The 26,246-nt window shown below is 36.4% G+C and overlaps 1 pseudogene across 1 annotated transcript in view; it reads right to left on the reverse strand.

Annotated features, from left to right (window-relative positions):
- Positions 1-1,088: 1,088 nt before the first annotated feature.
- The window catches only part of LOC111178982 (60 kDa heat shock protein, mitochondrial pseudogene), a 30,792-nt pseudogene continuing 5,634 nt past the window's right edge, over positions 1,089-26,246 (reverse strand). The window contains exons 2-3 of the transcript XR_002645793.2: positions 8,339-8,518; positions 1,089-1,407 (exon numbers count right to left, since the gene is read on the reverse strand). The product of XR_002645793.2 is annotated as a 60 kDa heat shock protein, mitochondrial pseudogene (transcript). The remainder of the gene's footprint in view (positions 1,408-8,338; positions 8,519-26,246) is intronic.

The raw sequence follows: 26,246 nt of genomic DNA on the forward strand, positions 1-26,246 counted from the left end.
ACAAGCAAAGGAGGAATTCTTATTTTTTACAATATTATGAAAGGTTATATGCATTAAGTGACTTCCCAAGACACTCCTATGAGTTCGGTTCACATAAGTCAAGCAATATTCAAAGTCCCTTACACTGTTTCCTTGGGAAAACATATCCCGTGAACGGCCCTTCCTGTCTGTCTCCTGCAACTACTCTGGCAGCTGCAACTGGCTGTTGCCAAAATGGCAGCAGTCGCTTGTTGGGCATGAACAGGATGAGCTCTGGTGCCCAAAGACCATGACATTTCTTCTAACCAAGGACTTGCCAACTGTGTATATGTATGTAAGAGCAGGTACTCTTAAGCCTTAGACCTGTGCTGTCCAATATGGAGCCACTAGCCACATATGGCTCTTAAGCATTTGAACTGAGGCCAGTAAAAAGTGAAATGTGCTGTATGTATAAAATACATACTAAATTTCAGACTCAACACACAAAAAGAGTGTAAAATAGCTCATTAATAATTTTTATAATGATTACATCTGAAAAATGACAATATTTTGGATAACTAGGTTACATAAAATATAAAAATTCATTGTATCTGTTTCTTTTTACTTTTTAATGGAGCTAACGGAAAATTTGAAATCACATATGTAACTCACACTGTATTTCTATTGGACAGCCCTGCCTTCGAGACTAAGGTAGGGTTCAAACCTGGTAATTTGTAAGATAAATATTGCTCACAGAAGTGCTTTGTTTGCCCCTTACAATATCATTAAAATTTAAACTTCGTTGCTAACTTTGAAAAATTACCCATATGCTCATAAAATTGAGATTTTTTTAAAAAAATTAATTTTACTTTTCTTGAAAATCCAGGAGATGATTTTATTTATTACATGGCAACAATTTTCTGGAGCTGGAGAGCTGCTGACTTCTTTTTAGAAAAGGCTTGCCACTTCACCGCAGTTGCCAACATTCCCTTTTGTTAGTCTTTACTCCCTTCACCATCATCTGTAGTTATATTACCCACCTGGATGCTTTTGAGTTTGCAAGCCCTGTCTTTTTTTTTTTTTTTTTTTTGGTACGTGGGCCTCTCACTGCTGTGGCCTCTCCTGTTGCGGAGCACAGGCTCCGGACGCGCAGGCTCAGCGGTCATGGCTCACGGGCCCTGCCGCTCTGCGGCATGTGGGATCTTCCCGGACCGGGGCATGAACCCGTGTCCCCTGCTTTGGCAGGCGGACTCTCAACCACTGCACCACCAGGGAAGCCCCCGCCCTGTCTTTTAACATCAATATTTTAGTACTTACCAGTGGGGAGAGGACTGTTGCCATGTTTGGAGCGCAGAAGAGGTGGATGTTAGTGGTGCATTATTCCCCTGGCCCATTTTCTGCTTCAAGTGTTGAAAAGTAGAAATCTGTATTTGCATGTGGAGAAATCACCTGTGGGAATAATTGTTTCAATTAAATCAGTTGAATGAATGAAGTAGATGAGGGTTGTTATCCACATGTGAAAACAGAGGATTTTGTTCAAAAGGTGTATGGGGATCCCACATCCTGAGATCGATAGGGAGTAGTGATTCATGTGTATACTAGAAAAGAATTCAGTGTTAAGTGCTCTGTTGGTTCTTCTTGAAGAGGAACCAAATAGCAGTCACCCAAACCTTAGAAACAAAACTCAAAGGAAGCTACAAATCAGAACAAACAAGGAAACCCTAGGGAGGTGGTGCCTGAAATCAGAGAAGCCCTCATTCCTGTATGATAATTAGTTTATAATATGGCCACCAGGGGAGACCTAAGACTTCCAGACATATTGGTATTTATAATTACCTTGTAGTCAAGATGGTCTGATAATAGTTCATTACATACTCTGTTCTTCCCAACATTTCAGTTTCTCCCTAATTACCAGCTGGCCTTTCAGAGAGCTGGTTTTCAAAAAAGGCACAATTGTACGTTGTATTCTAGCTCAACACTTCCTGACAGAATTATTGAGGAAGCATTATGCCAATCTATTGTTTACCAAAGCCATAAAACCATCTGGTCCTAGGGGTTCATTTTTTGTAGTTGACTTCTAGAAGGCAGCATGGGTTTAACTTCCTCTGTCCTTCCTATTCTAGCTGCCAAGCCACTGTTGACAAAACACAGGTGTTTGAAGTTTCTCATTTTTGACTGGGCTTTCCACCCTGATCCTTGCTGTATTTATTTTTGTTCTATTTTCTGTACGGTCACCTTATCTTCAGCATTTACACATTGCACTCAGTTTCCATACATCACATAGGTTTCTTTTGAAAACCTTCTGCCTATTTCCAAACTTAGTCAAACATTTATAAGTATATCTCAGAGACACAAAGCACATTTGTAGGAAGTCACAAAAATGACCTTGGTAATAAAACCCGAGGGCAGAGACATAACATTCAGGTGATAGCATCTACATGTCACAGAACATGAACCATCATCTGAGGAATTTCAGGTTTTCAAAATCAGTCTCTGATCCTACTCATAAATCCATGTATTTTGAATAACAGATAGGAAATCTAACACCGTTGCCATTAAGCAGGCTTAGTAAGTGTATTTAACTCTCAAGTTTGCTATATAAAATTATAGTCTTTCATTCCCATTTTCTATGAGACTTTAGGGTATTTCTTTTAGAATGTCACTGTTGTTTAACACACCACTGTTCCTTCAAATCATGGCAATTCTTGCACCTGCCTAAGGAATGGAGCTGTATTTCTGCCCACAGAGTTCCTCCAACGTAAAACTACGGAGGCTGAAGAAGATCATCACATACAAACTGAATGATACCTCTTCTTAAGCCCTTAAATACCCTAATTGAGGGCAGCTGTCATGTGGTGCAGCTGGGACTGTCCCCTAACCTTCTTGCTGTGTTAACATGAGCAGGAAGCAAAAAAAGTTGTCTTTCTTCCAGTGATTTAGACAAGTAAGGAGACACACGCTACGATATTTATTTTCTATGACAATTAAAATGTTTCCGACACTTAAGAGCTTTTAAGACCATTGTAAAGAATGTTAGATCCACTACCTTGTCCAAGTACTAGTAGAACAGGTTGAACCTTCTATGTGCTCAAATAGCTGCAAATTGAAGTCAACCAGAGAAGAAATTCTGATGGTTTCTGAGATAACAAGAGACAGATAATGTTTAACATAGAAAGATAAATAACTGTTGTTTATCACTTCTTCTTGGTATCACCCTGCTAGAACATTTTGGCTTGGTTATTTGAAATTTCTAATGCCTAATATTTCCATAATTTCTATGCCTTGTTCTCTCTACTAAGATTATTGTGAGAATTGCTTGTGAAAGAAGCGGGTATGATAGCAATACAAAGAAGACGTGAACTTTTGGTTAATGTCAGAATCCTGGGAGTCGCCGTAAGCTAAAAAAAGAACTAGTGGGAGGAGGATGTGCCTGTTGCTCAAAGACCTATAGTTCTGCTCTGGCAGCCACATCCTGCCTGTGGCGAGGTCAACCCAAGTACCACATCTTACTGTTTTCTTGACGGATAAAACACCACCTGCTATTGAAGAAGGGGTCTCTCTTTGCAATAAACCAATGTCATCATGAAAGATGAATAAACATTTAGGGTTACAGGAAACTTGGGGCCTTGAACATTACATATACATGTGAAAATGTTTGTGGCCAAGATCTTTTATTGATAGGAAAAAATAATATGTCATCATAGAAGAGAATCTGGAAAAGTACATAACGATGCAAAGAAAAAGTAATAGAAGAGAATTTGGAAAAGTACATAGAGATTAAAAGAAAAAGTAATTCAAAGTCACCTCCTCTGATATACTGAGAATAGCATTTTATTCTGCTGGTATGCATGTTTATGTGAATATACACATACATGAATGATTTTGATTTTACAAATATGATATACACTTATATGTATTTACAAAATGGAAGTCATATTATACATCATTCCCATGATCATATTAAATGTGAACAAATTTTATTCTCCTTTAGTTAATATTACGTTTTACAAATTTTTCCATGTTGTGTTCTTCGAAAACATTTTGAATGTCCATTAATATTCCGTTGCATTAGTGATTCTCAAGTTTTTGTATGCGTCAAAATTATCTTGCAGGCTTTGTGAATGCTTGGTGCACAGTTAAGAGTTTCTGAGTCAATAGGTGTCGAATGGAGCCAAGAATGTACATTTCTAACAATTTGCCTGGTGATGCTGATCCTGCTGGTTTGGGGATTATTACACAGTCATTCTTTACAATTGGATGTTTGGATTGTTCATCATGAGTAGCATTAGAATAATAATATGCATACGTGACAATTTCCACAGGATAGGTTTCTATAATGAAAATAACTGGAAAAGTTAGGAACTTTTTGGACACCTTCAATATGTACGGCCAAACTTATCCAGAAAAACTTCACCAATTTATACTGTGTGTGAATGTTCTTATTCTACAAAATCCTTGTTACTCAGTATGTTTAGTCAAAATAACATCTTATTTCAGTTTACGTTTCTTTGCTTACCAGTGAAGTGAAATATTTCATCTCATTTTCAGTATCTATTTGAAAGAACTATGAGCAAAAGCCTCTGGCGGTTTTCTTCAAGCTGTTGGGATCTTAAGATATTTCTTACGTATTTCTAGCGATCCTTTATACTTTCAGGCTGTGAATCCCTAGTTTGTCCTATTTGAAACACATGTTTTCCCACTTTATTGTTTGCTTCTTTGTTAATTGGCTATTTTTGACAGTGGTTTGTTCTTTCCATTTTTATGTACCTAAGTCACTTTTGTGGTTTATTTTGTAACTGAGAAAACAGGAGTCCTAAAATAAACATTTTCCCCAATTTTTCTGTTTCTTGTGGTTTTATGCTTAACATTTGCTTCCCTAACCATTCTGGAATTTCTTACCTTTCTCTTCCTTCCCTCCTTCCTTCCTTTCTTCTCTCCTTCCTTCCTTCTTCTCTACCTCTCCCTCTTTCTCTCCCTCCCTGTCTCCCGTCCTCCTTTTCTTATTCCTTCTTCCTTCCCCCTCCTTTCCTCCCTCTCTCCCTCCCTGCCTTTCCTTCCTTCCTTTCTTTTTTTCTCTTTCTCTCTCTTCCTTCTCTTCCCTTCCCCTCCCTTCCTTTCTTGCTTTCTGCTTCCCACAATGCGAAGTGAAGCCCAAGTAGTTAATTAATTGCCCAGCACCATTTATTAAATAACCTTTCCTTTTCCTATTACAATGTGATGTACAATCACATTTAAAAGTTAATTTGCAAGCTGGGAAATTAGTTCTTGGTTGGTATTTGTAGGAAATGTGACCTGATATAAGATATTCTTCTTAGTAAGCACAACAGGAAACACATGTATGACATCTAATGAGAAAAACAGAAATCAAGCCATGTGTCCTTACCATGGCTTGGTAGCTCTAATTTCAATATGTGTCTTGGCTTCAGTTTAGATTCCCAATCAGCCGTTTAGAGGGTTTCCTTGTTTTGCTCATTGCCTTAAAGGTAATGTTTTCAAAGGGACAAAGAAACATTCCATTACCTTCAGGAAATATTGAGAGTTAAGTGTGTTTTCCAGAGTTTGAGGTAAATGGGAACTCTTATTTAAAAATCCTACTGCATCATTGCACAAAACATATTTTTATTGTCTGGGCTTACTTTTTCATTCCTTGTCATTTGGTCTGCCAAACAGACTTTTCTCCATCTATTACTTTTCCCACTCACCCCACACTTCCTCCAGAATATATGAGAAATGCATTATGAGGTGTAACAGAGGTTAAAATAACCTCTTGACATTTGCTTTGACAGAGTTGTTTTGTTTACAAATGTAAAAGTCCCTCTTATGAGTAGCTGTCAACAATTCTTTAATATTACTGTAGCTCCCTCCATCAAAAGTGTCTGGATGCAGTGCTAGCAAAAAAAAAAAAAAAAAAAAATCGCCACAAAATCCAATCTCCAAAGCAGTGACAATTATTCAGCACTTTTCCAGTTAGCTTGTAAAACAAATGTAATTATCTTTAGGACACTGAGTCTTAGTTGTTACAAGGATAAAACTGAGGGTAACATCAGAACTTCAAACTGTTTACCAAAATAATGACCAATTTCCATGTCCTGATGAATGAATGGCAAAGTAATAAATTATTTTTCCAACTCGATTTTTCTAGGAACTCACACCTTATGAATTTTGAAATGGAACATTGTCATTAACAAAGACAAATAATGCACGTATAATTCAAAGTCAATTATATTTTTAAAATTCATTTAGCAGTTGTATCTATGAGTGTTTATTAATTTTTATTTTTAAATAATTCTGGCACTATAGAGATTTGTGAAGGCTCAGTTTCGGTTTTGTGGAAATTATATCCAGACACTTCATGCCATTCCTCTTGTCAAGTTTTTTTGCTTTTTCCCACTTTCATGCTGATAATAACATCATGCCTGACATATTTTATTCCCCACTCACCTAGCCAGTGTTACTGATATGAATCAAAGATGGTAAATATCCTAATCATGGGTTGCAACTTCCCAGTTCTGGTCTGATGATAGATATCACTAGGCAATTGCAACATCTTTCTCTTTATATTTGCTATATGTCTCTTTCACAACTCTTCTAAAGGCTGGGAGGTAACTAAGCAGTTCGAAGGTCATCTCTGACACTAGCTGTGGAAAGTGACCTTGTGCATCGGTTCCCTTCAACTCCAAGTGGACAGAAGGAAGTAGCAATGTCCACAAGAGTGGAAAGCAAAGTAAGAATTGAGGATCCTAAGAGCCTTTCTGCCACAGGTTACCTGCTGATGGTCACTGAAATAATAGGAATTGCAGCAACCCTAGTTTCTGGTGTTACAGCAAGGACTGTGTGTACAGTTCTCCTAGACTAAATGACTCCCAAGTATGGAGTTCTCCCTTAAAAATGGCTACATTGTCATGGATAATTAAACCCTAAAATGAAGCCTTTCTCTATTTAAAGGTGCAGCTTTATCCACTTCTTTCTATGAATATATCTAAGAAAGGACAGCCACTGTATCTATTAGGTATATTTTTATCAGACCCACCTTCCAAACTGGTTTCTCCAAATATAGTGTACACAACTGATATTAACACTAAAAAATAAAGTATGAAAAATAAGCCCACACAATTCAGAACTATAAAATGCATTTGCCTTCTCCCGAAAGTTATGAAATAATAAGGAATATTTGATCAATTGCTAAAATGCATAGAGCCACATTTTTTTCTGCCACAAGAAATAAGATTGCAACAGAAAGAACACGGGTACATGGCAGCTGCTGTTACACAGAGTTCCAGATATTCCTGGCACAGGCATTCCCACAGGACTGGGACAGTGGAGGAATCCAGTATCTTGGAGATTTGCAAGAGTATTTTGGCTTATCTCCTTTATTTGGCTCGCTGTACTTTGGTCATCATTAGTATTTTTCCAAGAGCTACATTTAGGTTTCTGACATAGCTAAGGGGGTTACATAGAGCTGAATAAAATATTTAGTGCGTTCTCAGACAATTTTTAATCAAAATGTAACTGATATTCTCTACTTTCCTTTTTTTCCCTCCTCACCCACCTACCAACTGTCACAATCTAGATCACAGTTGGCCGATATTTGGCAGGAAGATTCTACTCCCTCCATCTGGCCTCATCACTGACGGATCACAGAATACCTCCCCATCAGCCTCAGAAGCCTTTCAGTACAGGACTCTCAGCAGCCTTTTCCAATCTACCATAAGAGATGACACCAACTTAACTCCCTGAACTAGTCTGAGGTCATGGGGTATAGAAGACATGTTCCAGACTTGGATGTATAACAGAATCACTTTGTCAGAAAAGCAGAACACCTGAATCTAACCTAAACTTATCAAACTAGGATCTTCAGGAGTGAGGGTCCCAGAATTTATATTTTAAACAATTTCACCGGGATGATTATCGTGCAGCCAGCCCTGCACCTGTTCATAGATTGGCATCTGGGAGACATGGATAGAGAAGAAAAAAAATTAGTCAATTTATTTAAGGTCTGTTGAACCCCCATTTGCTAATTTATCAGAACAGTATCGCCATACTTTCTTCAGTGGGTTCTTGGAAAGACAAAATGAAATCATGTGCTTGGATGCACTAAGTGCTCAACTCAGGACTGGTGCTCTACACATGGTTCCCTTTGTTAGACTGCTCGTTAGCAATCTGACTTCAAGGGAGATCATCACAATGTGATTAACTCATTAAGGCTTGCATCTATTGTCAAGGAAGCAAAAAAGCACATATCCCCTTCTCTCAAAGACCTCTTATCTGAACGGCTCCTGATACTTCTGAAATTACCACTTTTCTTGTACGTATTTGATATGGTATGTTTTTTTTTCAATAGTGTACACATGTACATATTAAAGTCTTAAAGTCGTCTTACCTTCTGTCACCTTGACACAGAAATGAAGAAGTGATACATATGTCCAATAATGGTTGATGAAGACCATGAAATCTGGATTGCTTCTATGACAAGCTGGTAAGTGAAAATTATTCACAGCTCTGAGATAATATTTTAGTAGTTTCCTTCCAGCCAACATCTTCACCGCAAGGCACAACTCACCTGGAAAGAAATAAAGGCACGATTGAATGGGAGATGCACATGTGTGTTCACTGAGAAGCATTTGTGGTATCCCTAAAATCATGACAAATTTAATATTTTGCAGTCATCACTTGCCTATGGAGCTAACTTTTTTTCTCAAAGATCTTGAAGACTTTGAAGAAGCTGTATACACTGAAACGGAAAAGAGATGGTGTCAGGGAAATATGATGAAAAAAGATGTGCATAGGGGGCTTCCCTGGTGGCGCGGTGGTTGAGAATCTGCCTGCTAATGCAGGGGACACGGGTTTGAGCCCTGGTCTGGGAGGATCCCACATGCCACGGAGCAACTAGTCCCGTGAGCCACAACTACTAAGCCTGCGCATCTGGAGCCTGTGCTCCGCAACAGGAGAGGCCGCAACAGTGAGAGGCCCGCGCACCACCAAGAAGAGTGGCCCCGCTTGCCACAACTAGAGAAAGCCCTCGCACAGAAACGAAGACCCAACACAGCAAAAATAAATAAAATAAATTAATAAATTAAAAATAGTAATTAGTTAAAACAAAAAAAAAAGATGTGCATAAGACAGTAAAATTGGCCATGTCAGGGTTATGTGCTCTGTGTTCATCCCTGTAGTCTGGGGACTGGAGGCTATAGGTGGATGAGGAGAGGATGTGATTGTAAGCATTATCAAGATGACATGAACTGATGGAGGGTGGTTTCTCCAAGAAATGGCAGTTGGGCAGCCCAAAACAATACATGATAGATACTCTTAAAATGTCACACTTCACTGTTAGGTACAGATTTTTTCTGATCACATGATCACATGATCACATTTGCCTGGCTAAAATGAGTATTAATTACAATGAGATACAAGCTTAGGCTTCTATCGTTTACTCCTTATGTCACATGCTTCATGAAGCATGCTCAATCTAGAAGTCCAGTAAAAACCAGTAAGGAAAGAATCTCTCAAAATTATCTAAATGGAAGCTGGCCAGCAAAATTAGTGGGCAATAATTCAATCATTGAAAGACTCCTTCTGCTTATCCTAAAACAATGAAATTCAGTTCAATAAAAAATCTTACAAGTGCTCCTTAAATTATATACCCCATGCTCAGTATCATTCATGACTAAGGAAATGCGAATCAAAACCACAGTCATACCACCTCACACCTACTAGGATGGCTAAAACTTAAAAACATAGACAACAAAAAGTGTTGGTAACTTCTGGTTTCCAGTCCAGCAAGTAAGGAGCTTAAATGTCACCTCTCTGTCCTAATGACAAGTTAAAAAATGAATAAACTGAAAAATCAAAAATTCTTCTTAGATTCATCAGAAAAGTGAGGTTACAGGGCAAAACCACTGGACCCCAAATTGAAGAGACAGAATCACCATTTAATAGATATAAGAATCGCCATTTAATAGTTTGGAAACCCAACAGGGGAAACCTCCATGGGAACCTGTGTCAGATAAGAAATCCTGAACTGTAATTGATGAATTGCTAGAGGCTCAGTGTGGACAAGTCTAAGATTTAAGAAATGGAGAGGTCCCATAGTGAACCAAGAGTGAACACTAATGTAAACTATAGACTTGGGATGATAATGATATGTCAATGTAGATGCATCAACTGTAACAGATGTATGACTCTGGCGGGTAGTATTGATAATAAGGGAAGCCATGCATGTGTGGCGACAGGAGGCATACAACTTCCTCTCAACGTTGCTGTGAATCTAAAACTGCTCTAAAAAAATTGTTTCAAAACAAAATTGTTTTCATCTCCAGGAGGACACAGTCATAGTAGGCTGTGGAACACTTTTGGATGTTCTATCTCCACAAAGCCTACCAGGTCCTCACAGTGAAACTTCCCTCTTGATTCCTCGAGGGGGAGGGGGAAAGTATCATTTTGACAGATGCCATAGCATTCTGTTCTTCTTAACAAGGTCTGCCCTCAGATAAAATTATTTTGCCACAGCCTAATCTGCTGGTTTATATCAGATCCTAACCTACCTGCGGGAAGGGAAGTACCCAAATCCAGCTGGCTCTTTGTGGGGGGAAGGAAATCTCAACTACAGTTCCCTCGATCTTTCCACAAAGGGACCTAAATACCCAGCTCTAGGCCTCTCTAGCCATTCAGTCACCATATGTGGGTAGGTGGGGGCAGAAACTGAGAAGCAGTTGTGAAGGTCACAGTCTAGGGGCACAGGTTCACCAAAAGGCTGAGATCTAATCACAGGACAACAGAAACTTCTCCTTCTCCAACACCTTACTACCACATTACTAAATATCACAGTTCCTTTTACCGAGTATGTCATGTCCAGCTATCAGGAAACCTTTACAAGGCATAATAAAAAACACAGTTTGCAAAGACAAAACAAACATCAGAATCAGAGACATATATGGCAAGAATGTTGGAATTATCAAACCAGGAATTTAAAATCATTCTGATTAGTATGTTAACAACTCTAACAAAAAAAGTAGATAACAAGCAAGGACAAAGGGATAATATAATCAAGAGAGAAATTTTAAGAAAGAATCAAAAATAAATGCTAAAGATTAAAAAAAAAACAACACTGTAGCAGTAATGAAGAGTGCCTTTGAAGGACTCATTGGTAGATTGGACATGGCTGAAGAAAGAATCTCTAAGCTTGAGAATATGTGAATAGAAACTTCCAAGACTGAAAAGCAAAGAGAAAAAACAACTTTAAAAATGGAACAGAATATCAAAGGACTGGGGGACAACTACAAAAAAATGTAAAATATGTGTAATGGGAATACCAGAAAGTGAGGGAAGGAAGGGACGGAGAGAAGAAGGAAGAAAGAAAGGAAGAAAAGCAATATTTGAAGCAATAATGACTGAGATTTTTTCCAAATTGATTCAAACACTGAACCACAGATTCAGGAATCTCAAAAAACACCAAAAAAGACAACTGCCAAAAGACAAAACAAAACAAAATAAAACTCTATCTGAGTATATCATATTCGAATTTTGGAAAATCAAAGATAAAAGAGTAATCTTGAAAGAACTAGAGGAGAAAAAAAACCCTTAATATAGAAGATCAAAGATAAGAATTATATCTGACTTCTCAGAAACCATGCAAGTAAAAAGAAAATGTATTAAATATTTAAAGTAATGAGAGAAAAAAACCACTAACCTAGAATTCTATGCCTTGTGAAATTATCCTGCAAAAGTGAAGGAGAAATTAAGACTTTCTCCACAAACAGAACTGTGAGAATTTGATGCCAGTACACCTGTCTTGCAACAAATTTTAAAAAGATGTTCTTCAGAGAGAAGGACAATAATATAGGCCAGAAACTCAGATCTACACAAAGAAAGAATCATAGATCTGCATTCGTCAGAGAATCAATAAGTAAAGGTAAATTTTTAATTTTTCTTATTCTTAATTATTCACAAAATGTTTGCTTAAAATAATTGCAAAACATATATACAATGGAATATTACTCAGCCATAAAAAGAAACGAAATTGAGTTATTTGTAGTGAGGTGGATGGACCTAGAGTCTGTCATACAGAGTGCAGTAAGTCAGAAAGAGAAAAACAAACACCGTATGCTAACACATATATATGGAATCTAAAAAAAAAAAAAAAGGTTCTGAAGAACCGAGGGGCAGGACAGAAATAAAGACGCAGACGTAGAGAATGGACTTGAGGACACAGGGAGGGGGAAGGGTAAGCTGGGATGAAGTGAGAGAGTGGCATGGACATATGTACACTACCAGATGTAAAATAGATAGCTAGTGGGAAGCAGCCACATAGTACAGGGAGATCAGCTTGGTGCTTTGTGACCACCTAGAGGGGTGGGATAGGGAGGGTGGGAGGGAGACACAAGAGGGAAGGGATATGGAGATATATGTATACGTATAGCTTATTCACTTTTTTATACAGCAGAAACTAACACACCATTGTAAAGCAATTATACTCCAATAAAGATGTTTTTTAAAAAGTTAAAAATAAATAAATAACTGCAACAATGTATTTGCTTATGTGTGTGTGTATATATATGATTAAGTGAAATGAATGACAGCAGTTATACAAGGGCTAGAAGGGAGGACTTAGGAATATGTTGTTATTATAAGGTACTTGCACTACCTGTGAAGATGTACAGTGTTATTTGAAAGCAGACTTGAATTAGTTTCAAAGGTCTTCTGCAAACCCTAGAGCAACCAATAAAATGTTAAAAAAAAAAAAAGCATAATTGATACACTAAAAAAGGAGAGAAAATTGAATTATAAAATCTTCAATTAAAACCAAAAAATACACAACAATTATGGAAGACAAAAATAGGAAAAGAACAAGGGCAACAAATAGAAAACTGTAACAAATATAGGAGATATTAATCCAGATATATCAATAATCACTTTAGGACTTCCCTGGTGGTGCAGTGGTTAAGAATCTTCCTGCCAATGCCAGGGACACGGATTCGAGCCCCGGTTTGGGAAGATCCCACATGCTGTGAAACAACTAAGCCTGTGCACCACAACTACTAAGCCTGTGCTCTAGAGCCCGCAAGCCACAACTACTGAGCCTGCGTGCCACAACTACTGAGCCCACACGTCGTAGAGCCCATGCTCTGCAACGAGAAGCCACCACAATGAGAAGTCTGCACACCACAACAAAGAGTAGCCCCCGCTTGCCACAACTAGAGAAAGCCCACGTGCAGCAAATCCCAAAATATGTGGAGATTAAGCAACACGTCTAAAGACCCAATTCAACCAAAAATAAATAAATTTATTTATTTTTTAAAAATCACTTTAAAGGTAAATGTTCTAAATAAACCAATTAAAAGACAGAGATCCTTGGATGGATCAAAAAACAAGACCCAAATATAGGTTGCCTACAAGAATCCACTTTAAATATAAAGACACCTATGCCCACAAATTTCATAAATTAGAAGAAATGGACCAATCCTTGAAAGACACAATCTGCCAAAACTCACACAATAAGAAATAGACAATTTGAACAGGCCTAAATGAATTAAAGAAATTAAATCAATAATTACTTACCTTCTAAAACATAAAGCATCAGACCCAGATAGATTCGCTGGTGAATTCTACCAAACATTAAAAGGAAGAAATTATTCCAATTCTATACCAATACCTTCTCTAGTATTAGAAGTATTAGAAAATGCTTCCTAATTCATTCTTCCAACAAGAAATCAACTTTAAATGTAAAGACATGTATAGATTAAAAGTAAAGAGATGGATAAAGATATGCCCTGCTACTACTAATCAAAAGAAAGTGAAAGTAGCTATACTAATTTCAGACAAAGCAGACTTCAGAGCAAGGAAACTGTTCAGGAATAGAGAGGGGTATTATATAATTATAAAGGGGTCAATACTCCAAGAAGACAGCAATACTTGGTGTGTATACACCTAAAAACAGAATGTCAAGATACTTGAAGCAAAAACTGATAAAACTGCAAGGAGAAATAACTGAATCCACTATTATAGTTGGAGATGTCAACTCTATTAGAAATGGATAGAGCCAGCAGGCAGAAAATCACTAGTACATGGCTGAACTCAATAGCGCTATCAATTAACTAGATATAATTGACATCTAGAGACTACTTCATCCAACAACAGCAAAATACACATTCATCTCAAGCTCACATGGAAACTTCACCAAGACAGAACACATTCCAGGTCATAAAACACACCTTAGCAAATTTAAATGAATAGAAATCATAAAATGTCTGCTCTCAGACTACAAGGGAATTAAGCTAGAAATCAGTAACAGAAAGCTTGAAAATCCCAAAATATGTGGAGATTAAGCAACACACGTCTAAATAACACATGGGTTAAAGAATACATTTCAAAAGATTTTGAACTAAAAATATTTTGGACTAAGTGAAAATGAGAACAAAACTTATCAAAATTTGTGGGATACAGTTTAAAGCGGTGCTTAGAGGAAAATTTATAGCATTGAATGTATATATTGGAAAAAAAGGAGAACCCAAAAATCAGTAACCTATACTTCTACTTTAGGACACTAGAAAAAGAAGAGCAAATTAAATCCAAAGTAAGCAGAAGAAAAGATGTAATAAAAATGAAAGCAGAAATCAATGAACTCAAAAACAGGAAATCAGTAGAGATCATCAACAAAACAAAAAATGCATTTTTTGAAAAGATCAATAAAATTGATAAGACTCTAGCCAAGCTAATTAAGAAAAAGAGAAGGAAGACACAAATTACTAGTGTCAGAAATGTAGCTGGACAACTTAGATCTTCAGCTGAGAAATCTTCTGGCATCTTTAGTATCAGATATAAAAGTGGGGAAATCACTACGAGCTTAGTGGACATTAAAGGGATAATAAAAGACTACTATGAACCACTCTATGACCCCAAATTTGATAACCTAGCAGAAATGGATCAATCGTTGAAAGATACAGTTTGCCAAAACTCATACAAGAAGAAACAATCTGAGTGTCCTATATCTATTAAAGAAATGGAATCAACAATTAATAACCTTCCAAAACAAAAAGTTCCAGGCCCAGTTCAGTTCAATGGTGAATTCTACCAAACATTTAAAGATGAAATTACGTCAACTTTTTACAATCTCTTTCAGAGGCTATAAGCAGAGAAAATACTTCCTAATTCATGCCATGAGGCCAGGATTGCTTCGATCCCCCCAAAAAGACAAAGATATTACAAGACAAAGAATACAATCAATATCTCACATGAACACATATGCAAAAATTCTCATCAAAATATCAGCAAATTGAACCTAACAATATATATAAAAAACTATACACCATAACCGAGTGGGATTTATTCCAGGTATGCAAGCTGGTTCAACATTCAATAATCAATTAATGTAATCCATCCGTCTATAGGCTAATGAAGGAAAACCATATGATCATATCAACAGATGAAGAAAAGCATTTGACAAAATCTAACATCCATTCGTGATCAAAACTCTCAGCAAACTACAACTAGAGGGGAACTTCCTCAACTTCATAAACAGCATCTATAAATACCTACATTTAATACCAAAGAAGATAAATTAGCATGAGTGTGGGCAGTCAACAATGTTTGTTTTTATAACTCATTTTGGAAAAGTATTTGAAGTTGGGGGTTTCGGAATGGAAAAGTGAGTAGAAGTTGTCACAAAGGAACTAGTAAACAACTAAATGAGCTATCTTATAGCCTAAAGGTATAACATCGAATTGGGGATCAGTGGAGAGGAGCATTACTGAAACACTTGAAGTACTCTGACTGCCTTCTCACTCCTACTAGAGGAAGGAATTTTTTTTTTTTTTTTAGGAAGTAGGCTTTATTTGCAATAATATCATAATTGTTATAATTAAACAATAACCTGAGTTTATGGTTCAGAAGCAGAAGCCAGCAAAAATTTAATATTTTTTTTAACATCTTTATTGGGGTATAATTGCTTTACAATGGTGTGTTAGTTTCTGCTTTATAACAAAGTGAATCAGTTTTTTTAAAAATAGAAAAGGGGTTAAAAAAGGCCTCAAACCACCATAGTGAGTACCATGAAGGCACACTTATCTGATAAGATTAGGAGCAGCAGTAGCTGCTCAGGTAATTTAAAAAAAAAAAAAAAAGAGGTTAAAACAAATAGTCATATAAAATATATATATGTACTAGTAAGAACTGTGACGGCTCTCAGATTTTCCAATCTCCTTACACGTTTGCCTGCCATAGTTTCATCTATCACAAAACACCTAAAAGTTATGGGCAAAATATAGTGAAAAACTTGTAAGTGCATTCCTGAGGCTGCTGGAAAGTGAGGGACATCTTAGAAGACAAATGAAGGAAAAAAATGAATCCATCCTTGAGGCTAGTGACAGTCTAAAGACATTTTACAACCCCTAGTGGCATCTGTCTTGTACAGTTGGTAGGTGAGAAGTATTATGCAAATATGAGACTCAGGAACCAATCAAAAGCCCCATTTTCTGAACTGGAGTATGACATAAGCAGGTTATCATGGTGATGAGTAACAGACGTCGTTGTTGAGTAGAGTCTGGGGAACTAGGACTGAGCCTCAGCCTGTGAGTATGTATTAGGGTTGAAGACTTGGGACCAACCTGAACCTGGTGATTTAATAACCATACATTAATTCTCCTATTTTCAGTGATTTCTTAAAGGCATGGGTCATTTGATCCTGCCTTAAGTATATAAAATTGCATGTGTTCTTGCTATTCTAGAATGGTGTTATTACTCTAATTAGCACCTTATTTATTTGAAAATTGAAAGTCATCTATATCAGGTCTGAACAGAAGAGTTTATAATTCAAAGATCAGTTCTAGGGACAAGCTGTACTCCTTTTTCCCCCTATATTCTGAGAAGTTCAAACCATATTTGTTAATTACCAAAGGAAGAGATGGTAAAGGGCTTCACTTTGTACCTTCTCTCAGAATGGGAGGAAGTTTGTATATTTATCTCCAAAAGTAAACTGAAATTTTTTTTTTAAAGTGAGTTGCAAAAAGGTCAACACTCTAGGAAGGGTTTTATGTGTGTGTCTTTAGTTTTTCTTTGGTTTTTCTTTTTGTTTTTTGCTTTTGTTTTTTTTGGTTTGTTTTGTTTTTGTCATCAGACTACATTATTAGGCACTTGGAGAATCTCCTGAATACTTTCACTCTCGTCAGCCTCCCCTCGGAAAGAAAAACAGACCACAGTTTCTTGGGTTTGAGCCTTGTGGGCTCTCTTCTGCTTACACTGTACCATGACTGGCAGGAGGCAGAATCCAGCCTGCTTCACACAGCCAGGTTGCTATGAGTGTCTCAAAATTTCTCTGCCAAATTTGTGGGAACTTTGCACATCAGCTGGGTAACTGTGGATCTATCAGAGCAGAGTCTTTCATCACTGCCTTCATATAACTTTTGAAGTACAAAATAATTCATTTAGGAAGATCCATTGCATTTACTGTTGTTGGCTATGTTAGACACTGATAATAAGATGCCTTGGGGACATTAATTAAATATTGCTAATTTATTGGCACAGACTATTTCACTGTGATGTGAGGAAAATCAATGAAAATGTTTAGGCCTCAGTAAGGAGAGTACTTTACATTGTGGCTAAAAGGCTGTAATAATTTGTGGCTAGGCAGGTTACAATGTACTAAAAAGGAATATTTATATAATGCAGGATATAACTTTTGAGAGGGCCATTTATTTGTTTTATTGATATATGAACCACACAAGTTAAATATTACTGGCTGTTTGAACCACTGGGTAAGACAACAGTTCTGCTTGGGTAGGAGATTTATGTACATTGTTCTCTCACACTGCTTTCATTGAGGACTGTGAGGAAATTCTTCCTAATAATGCATCAAACAGGTACATTTCTTAAAGACATTAAGTAGTAAATATCATTTTTAAAGACCTATTTGGGGGAGAACTTAGTAAAGCCTGAAAAATTCCAACTAATTTGTTTTTTCAAGGAATTATTTCATTTTATTGAGATTTTGAATGTGCAGTGTGTTGAAAACACCTGAAATTTTATGCAAATCAAAATTACTGCCAAGAATCATCAATAATATATTTTATGTGTGTGTAACACAGAGACAGAAAGAAGGGAGAGAAAGAGAGGCTAGAGCCACATGTATATGCATTGAGGTATTTTAAATTACCTTGTCATTTTCAGACTATAAGTGTTTTCTGAACAGAACAAATAAGCTAAGATCAATAAACAAAACCAAAAAAGTCCTGTTTTATTTTGTGGTAATAAATCTGTGTTCTCAGAAATAAAATCAATCAAATACTAAACAAATAATCATGGAAAAACTCTTTCTCTGTCTCTTACCCCAAAACCCTAGTCTCTTATTCTCAGTGATGATTGCAGAAATGATTTTACCAATTCTTTTCTGCAGTAGACCTATATATTGATGACTTTTCTTGAAAGAATGAAAAGAAGAAAAAAGAAAACCCAGATATGCTCCCCAAAGAAACTCTCCATTTTCTTCAGTACCTCACCATGTCAAAAGATGAATTGGACAGGAACTCTGACCTCTGAGTGACCTCAGAAAAGCAAAAGAAAGTGAACTAATGTTAACTTGCTATTTCTCTTATACCTCATTAAAACATTACTCCCTTTATATTTTTGAAGGTAACTCTAATAACGATAGCTTTTCATTCATTATATATCTTTTGGGACTAGTCATAAGATAAAGAGATTTTCCATTTCCTTTTATAAAAATACTTGACATAGGGATTTCTTATTTTGCTTAATGCTCCCCTTTTCTCAAAGAGCCCTTTCTCAACCACCTTAATTTTTTCCCCCACCACCTAAGTTTTTTTTATCCTGAATGTGGCTGATGTAATAACAACAATGAAAATTTTAAAGTGAAGACAAGGATACACAGAATGAAGAAGAAAGAGTTTATTGAGTTTTATTATGTACCAGGCACTCTTGAGTGCCTTGAACATCTTCACTTATTTAAGCTTCACAAAACTTTTGTAAGATAGATTTTATTTTTAATCACATTTTAGATGTAAGAACATTCAGTTCATACATCATTAGAGGACATTCAGTTACTTGCCCAAGGTCACACAGCAGTTCCCAAACTGTAGGCTTTCTAAGCTGGGTTCCACCGACATGACCTGCCCCTGCTTCCTGTCCTTTATAAGTACAGTTTTCCCCACTGTGTCTATTTAATAAGGCTTCTGGAAAGTTCAAATGTATATCTCTTTCTTCCAAAAATTACTATAGAGAATTGAGATATAGCACATCATGCAGTGTCAAACTATACAACGTAACCTGGCATAAGTTTAAAACTTTACGCTCTCTTTTCCTTATTCACTGACCTTTCATGCCAGATCACCTTTCTAAAATCCTGGATTCAGGATAAGGCCTTGCTTTGTGATGCTATCAAGATTCCTAACAAAGTCAAGTCTAGTCAATCTCGCTCAGCGCTGGGCCAGACTCATCAAGGTCACTCCATTTAGCCTGTTTTTCTTGACACCTCCTTACAAGGTCTCTCCCTAGATTTTACCAGTGGCCTTGCAATCACATGTAGTCTGCAGAACTGCAGCAGTAGCAGCAACATTACCTGGGAACTTCTTAGAAATGTAGATTCTTTAGTCTCACCAGAGACCTGCAATTAATTCCTAAACACATCATGTTTGAGAAGCACTGCTCCTGGACATTACCTGCCCTTTGATAAATGGACCCAAGTCTCTAATGTAGAGGTTTTTTAAACCCTAGTGGGCATTAGAATCACTTGAAGATTAAAACACAGATTTCTGGATTCCCATTTGCAGACTATCTGCTTCAGTAGGCCTGGGGGAGGGGGACCAAAAATTTATTTTTCAACTAGTTCCCAGATGCTGCTGCCACTGCTGCTGACCTGTGGACCACACTTTGAAAACCTCTGCTTTAACTCTTCCTGGATTTTCTCCTCTTCTGTATTCAAAACTTCTCTAGAAAGTTGGGAGTTCTCCCTACATTGTGTTAGGGAGAACATTCCCCATTGGTGATTTAGACATGAAATTGTTCTATGAAGCTATTGTCTGAGAAGAAATTGTAGACTGATGAGAGCCAGCATCTGTTGGGTGGGGAAGTGGGGATGGGTGTCTGCGATCCCTATCCTGACTCTGATGTCTAAACCATTGTTTCTTCTATCATGGTAGTTTCATAGGATAATTCTACTTCCATATTTAACTGAATATTCACAATTACAAACAAGATGGGACAAAACGTATTTTAGAGTCTGTTATAGGAGTTTCTAAACTAATGATAATGTAATCAAGAGAAATTTAGTTAAGAAATCCAACAGCTGGAGGATCATGGTGTAAAAGGAGAATTTGGGATTCAAAAAGAAAGAACAATGAGAGAATAATAAACTGATTGTCTGGGTCTTTAGTGGGGAAGTGTTTAGGGAGCTTCTCACTCCCAAATTGTTTTAGAAATTGATATTTTGGAATTTCTAAATTGTATAAAAGTAAAACTATAGGTTATTCTATACCAAATCACTAAGAAAACATAAAAATAAATATATGTCAGTTTGTCACTGACATATAAGATTGAAAAAATTTAAGGTGTGCAATTGTGGAATATTTCCCAGAATGTTCAAGCTTTTACACAAGACAGCTGGTGATTTTTCCAACATGATAATCATTTATAACAGGGTTTCAGAGGGAGTACTGAGAACTACCAATTACTAACTCTTTCTTCCATTTCACAGAGGTTTTAGAATTTAAAATAAAGGTTTGGAACATTGAAAATATAAGGATATATGTATATACAAAAGCTAACATGGTTTCTTTAAGAGAACTGGTGCTTATTTGGGATAACTTGAGTAAAAAGAGATCCAGAAGCTTTAAAATCTATTTAGATTTTCAGATATTTTCTATATCAAACACTATTGAAATGCATTGAGTCATCAAGCGATGAGAACCAGATTTTTACAGTGGACTTGAACAGGAATTACAGGATAATGATAACTAACTCATCACTGTAGTCTTCTTTGATACTTTTAAAGATAATTAGGAGGAAGCAGTCCACAGTCAAATCTCCAAGTTTATAAATGGTGTAAACTTTTTTATTGCAGTGAAATTCTAAGGTAAAGGAGATAAACTACAGAGCTCTCTTTTCGTATGAGAGGGCATAATAAAGTCAAATAAGTTTCTATATAACAAAATCCAGAAAGAACGTGACTTATAGAAGGAGAATCCAGACTTTACTCATGGAATGGCAAGTTCAAAGCCAGCAACAATGCAGATAAAGAACTAGGCAATTATTATATACCCTTTTCTGGAGACTGGTTCACTGTGACATCTCAGGGGAAAATATTCAAAAGCTGGTATTCTTAAAAGAAAATAAAAGAGTGAAATAATTGTCTGGATATTGCACAAAGTCATAAACAAAGACAATAGAAATGAAGCCCAACAACAGGAATCCGAGACCATTAAGGGGGTGGCAGAACTGTTTAATTAGGTTGGTATTCAAACATAAAATTTTTCAACCTGCAGAAATGACAGACTGACATGAGATGGAAATCTTTGAAATGTGAAATAAGAAAACATATAAAATGAAAAAAAGAGTTATTTTACACAACGGGGAAGTAAATTACTATTGTATACTGAGAACAATCTAAGAAAATGGAAAACATTCTGAAAGGTTTTTGATACCACATTGGGTAATGGTCACAATGACTTTCTTTCTAAGGAAAAATGGGGACAGAGAGATTTTTACTGGCAGTTCCTTAATCTCTGGAGTGAGGACAGCCGTGGATGACCACCACAGTCTCCTGGGGCCTCATTTATGAACAAAATATTAGGCTGTATATACCATGCTATTTTCTTATCTTATTGGTCTTACTGTTCTGTAAAAGTAACTCTCTTTATGATAAATTAAAGAAAAAAATATCTCCTTATAGGTGCCTCAGTCCTCCCCTGTCCTTTGGGCATTTGTGCTGTCTCCTATCTTGTTTCTCTACCACCCTGCTCCTTGCTTCCCTTCTCTGTTGTCTTCCCACTATGCTTTATTTTCTGTTCCACAACAATGTGTTCTGGGCCTCTTTCTGTCACTCCATCATTTCTCCTATCCATAGTTTCTTCCATCGCCAGTGTTCTAGCCATACTGCATCTTCTCTTTTCTCTAGTTTTCTTTAACCCTAGCTATTTGATGTTTTGGCAATTCTCAGGGGGAGAAAAGTTGGGGAAAGCAGACAAGAGGAAGCTTTAAGGTGAGGACAGAGCTTTAGAAATGTATGCAATACCTGTTGTGTCTATAACCATAGGACAGTAAGGACACACAGTACAATGATATTCTATCTCTATTTCCCTCACTCCACACTATTCCAAGTATGTAGCCAAGTGCTTGGTCATGCCTCTTTGAATTTAGCAGGCTAGATAGATGTTGAATCAAAGAAGAATATGTATAATGATCTGAAAAAGTTACTAAAACACTCCTCCCTCTTCTAACTACATGTCTCTGAGACTGGACTTTCTTCATATATTTCAACCAAATATCGCAACACACTGAACGTAGAAACATATGAGAACCCAGCTCTTTCATATTAAGCCAGACCTTAAGAGGGTATGCAAAAATATAAAACAATGCCTCTGTTCTCATTATTTTTTGTTTTGGAAAATACAGTTTTTATGAAAATATCTCATTTATGTTAAAATATAATGGATTTATTGTGACTGTTTTATTGATAAATTCATAAACAAAAAACTTTTAAGTTCTTAGTTTTGATTTATAACATAGTAAATAATGATAGCTATAACCCACAAAAATAAAAGGTCTGAAGTCCTCAATAATTTTGAACAGTATAATTTCTTCATAAATTATATTATTTATATTATTTTAAAATAAAAACAATAGTTTGTTTAGTATAGTTTAGTTTAATATATTAAGCCATTTTCTTAACTGGGCAATACTTTATATTTCTCAGGTGTGATCATTAGCTACTGAAAAACCTAAACTATGGTTTTGCACTGAAGAGTTTTCAGGTCAACTTTTCAAAAATTTTGTGCATTTACCCTCCTGAGGTAAGTCTGTCAAAGTCCAGGATAAACTTCTTTAAGATAAACGTTTGAGTTCAGAAGTAACTAAAGGAAACCTCTACTATCTCCTAAAGTAGGAGAAACTGAAACCCAACGGAATAATCAGGCACTGGCAATCTGAGTTTTGCTAGGCTGAGTAATCAAGAGGCTTGGCCTTTAAGGGCCACATGAAGCCCTGGACACCTGTGAGTTGATAAGGTGGAATGAAGATGACTCACGCAATCACAACCCTCGAAGGACATCATCTACTGCGAACGTGTGACCTTCATTAAAATCCCTCCACTTGAAAATGGATATGACAAAGGAACTTTGTATCATCCTTGGCTCTGGGTAAAAAAACCAAATGAAAACAAAACACCTCCCCTGAAACACTGTTTGCATAGGCCTGCTTTAATAAGTTTAAGGATTTAAATTTACACGGTTTTCATGGTCTGGAAAATTAATATAAAAAGTATTTCCGCAATTCGCAGACGCAAACTATTATATATAGAATGGATAAACAAGGTCCTATTGTATAGCACAGGGAATTATATCCAATATACTGTAATAAACCATAATAGAAAAGAATATATATATGCATAACTTAATCACTTCAGTGTACACCAGAAACTAACACAACATTGTAAATCAACTATCCTTCAATAAAATAATTTTTTTAAAAAAAAGTATTTCCTAAAGTGGTAATGGCTAAGCCTGGCAGATGTATACCCAAAACTACTCTCTAAAGAGAAAATAGCAGGCAATCCTTTGAGGATTCTAACAGGTAAAGTCACTTGAACAGGATTTCCTGGCTCAAAATTACAAAATATGAAAAAAAAAACCCATAATGAGCTAAGGTCAACAAAAACCAAACAAATGACAGATATATACTCCTAAAACTTTCAGGTGAAAAACTTATCAGGTATGTCATATAGTCATGTTTAAAATTAGAGAAAAGAGAGAAGAAACTAAACACATGGGAAACACACAAGATATTATCCAAAAAGACCAAGCAGTTTGGAAAAATAAACAAATAGAAATGTGAGAAATGAAAAATGTAACGGGTGATAAAAAACGTAGAGGCAACGATGAGGTTAAAAAACAGATTGGATAAATGCTGGAGAGGGTGTGGAGAAAAGGGAACCCTCTTGTACTGTTGGTGGAAATGTAAATTGATACAGCCACTACAGAGAACAGTATGGAGATTCCTTAAAAAACTAAAAATAGAACTACCATATGACCCAGCAATCCCACTACTGGGCATATACCCTGAGAAAGCCATAATTCAAAAAGAATCATGTACCACAATGTTCACTGCAGCTCTATTTACAATAGCCAGGACATGGAAGCAACCTAAGTGTCCATCAACAGATAAATGGATAAAGAATATGTAGCACATATATAACAATGGCATACTACTCAGCCATAAAAAGAAACGAAATTGAGTTATTTGAAGTGAGGTGGATGGACCTAGAGTCTGTCATACAGAGTGAAGTAAGTCAGAAAGAGAAAAACAAATACTGTATGCTAACACATATATATGGAATCTAAAAAAAAATGGTTCTGATGAACCTAGGGGCAGGACATGAATAAAGGCACAGATGTAGAGAATGGACTTGAAGACAAGGGGAGGGGGAAGGGTAAGCTGGGACGAGGTGAGAAAGTAGCATTGACATATATACACTACCAAATGTAAAATAAATAGCTAGTGGGAAGCAGCTGCATAGCACAGGGAGAACAGCTGGGTGCTTTCTGACTACCTATAGGGGTGGGAGAGGGAGGGTGGGAGGGAGGCGCAAGAGGGAGGGGATATGGGAATATATGTGTACATATAGCTGATTCACTTTGTTATACAGCAGAAACTAACAACATTGTAAAGCAATTATACTCCAATAAAGATGTTAAAAAAAAAATGGATTGGAAAGAACCTAACGAAGTTGAATATATACTGGAGAAATTACTCAGAATATAACCCTTGAGGAAAAAGAAACAGGAAATGGGAAAGAGGAAAAGGTGACATGAAACATAAAATGAAAGGAACAGCATATATCTACTTAGGCATTATAGAGAGAGAAAAAAGGAATGGGGAAAGCCATTGTTCACAGCAAGATAAAGCAAAAAAAAAAACAAACCAAAACCAGAAAAGGCACAATTTAAAAATATTACACATTTTAAAAAGAAAGAACTATACATACAGGAGATTTAGTAATATATTTTTATGCCAGTATACTGCAAATTTACACAAAATGGACAAATTTCTAGAAAAAAAAAGTATCTTACCAAAGTTGTCTAAAGAAAACAGATCTATAGGAGAATAGGCCTATTAAAATTAAAGTAATTGAAAGAGTAGTTAAAAATCTACAAATGAAACACTAGTCACATGATTTTACAGTGGAGTTCTTTCAAAAATTACATAACAGGAAATCTTTATTCTATGTACTCTGTCCCATATAATAAAAGGAATGGAAAAAATTCCCAATTAATTTTATGAGACTGTAATAATTTTGATACCAAAACAAGAAAAAAATAATAAAAAATAAAATTATATCTTAGCTCATTATTTTTCTTTTTTCATGTTAACTTTTTTTTTTAACATCCTTATTGGAGTATAATTGCTTTACAATAGTGTGTTAGTTTCTGCTTTATAACGAAGTGAATCAGTTATACATATACATATGTTCCCATATCTCTTCCCTCTTGCGTCTCCCTCCTTTCCACCCTCCCTATCCCACCGATCTAGGTGGTTACAAAGCACCGACCTGATCTCCCTGTGCTATGCGGCTGCTTCCCACTAGCTATCTATTTTACGTTTGGTACTGTATATATGTCCATGTCACTCTCTAACTTTCTCCCAGCTTACCCTTCCCCCTCCCTGTATCCTCAAGTCCATTCTCTAGTAGGTCTGTGTCATTATTCCCGGCTTGCCCTAGGTTCTTCATGACCTTTTTGTTTCCTTAGATTCCATATATATGCGTTAGCATACAGTATTTGTTTTTCTCTTTCTGACTTACTTCACTCTGTATCACAGACTTCTTCTTCCATCCCCTCACTTTCAGTCTGTATGTGTCCCTAGATCTGAAGTGGATCTCTTGTAGACAGCATATATACGGGTCTTGTTTTTGTATCCATTCAGCCATTCTGTGTCTTTTGGTGGGAGCATTTAATCCATTTAAACTGAAGGTAATTATCGATATGTATGTTCCTATTCCCATTTTCTTAATTGTTTTGGGTTTCTTATTGTAGGTCTTTTCCTTCTCTTGTGTTTCCTGCCTAGAGAAGTTCCTT

The sequence above is a fragment of the Delphinapterus leucas genome, chromosome 5 (genome assembly GCF_059928025.1).
Source record: "Delphinapterus leucas isolate spDelLeu-1000000601 "Yukka" chromosome 5, BTC_Dleu_Yukka2, whole genome shotgun sequence".
In the NCBI taxonomy this organism is placed as follows: domain Eukaryota; kingdom Metazoa; phylum Chordata; class Mammalia; order Artiodactyla; family Monodontidae; genus Delphinapterus; species Delphinapterus leucas.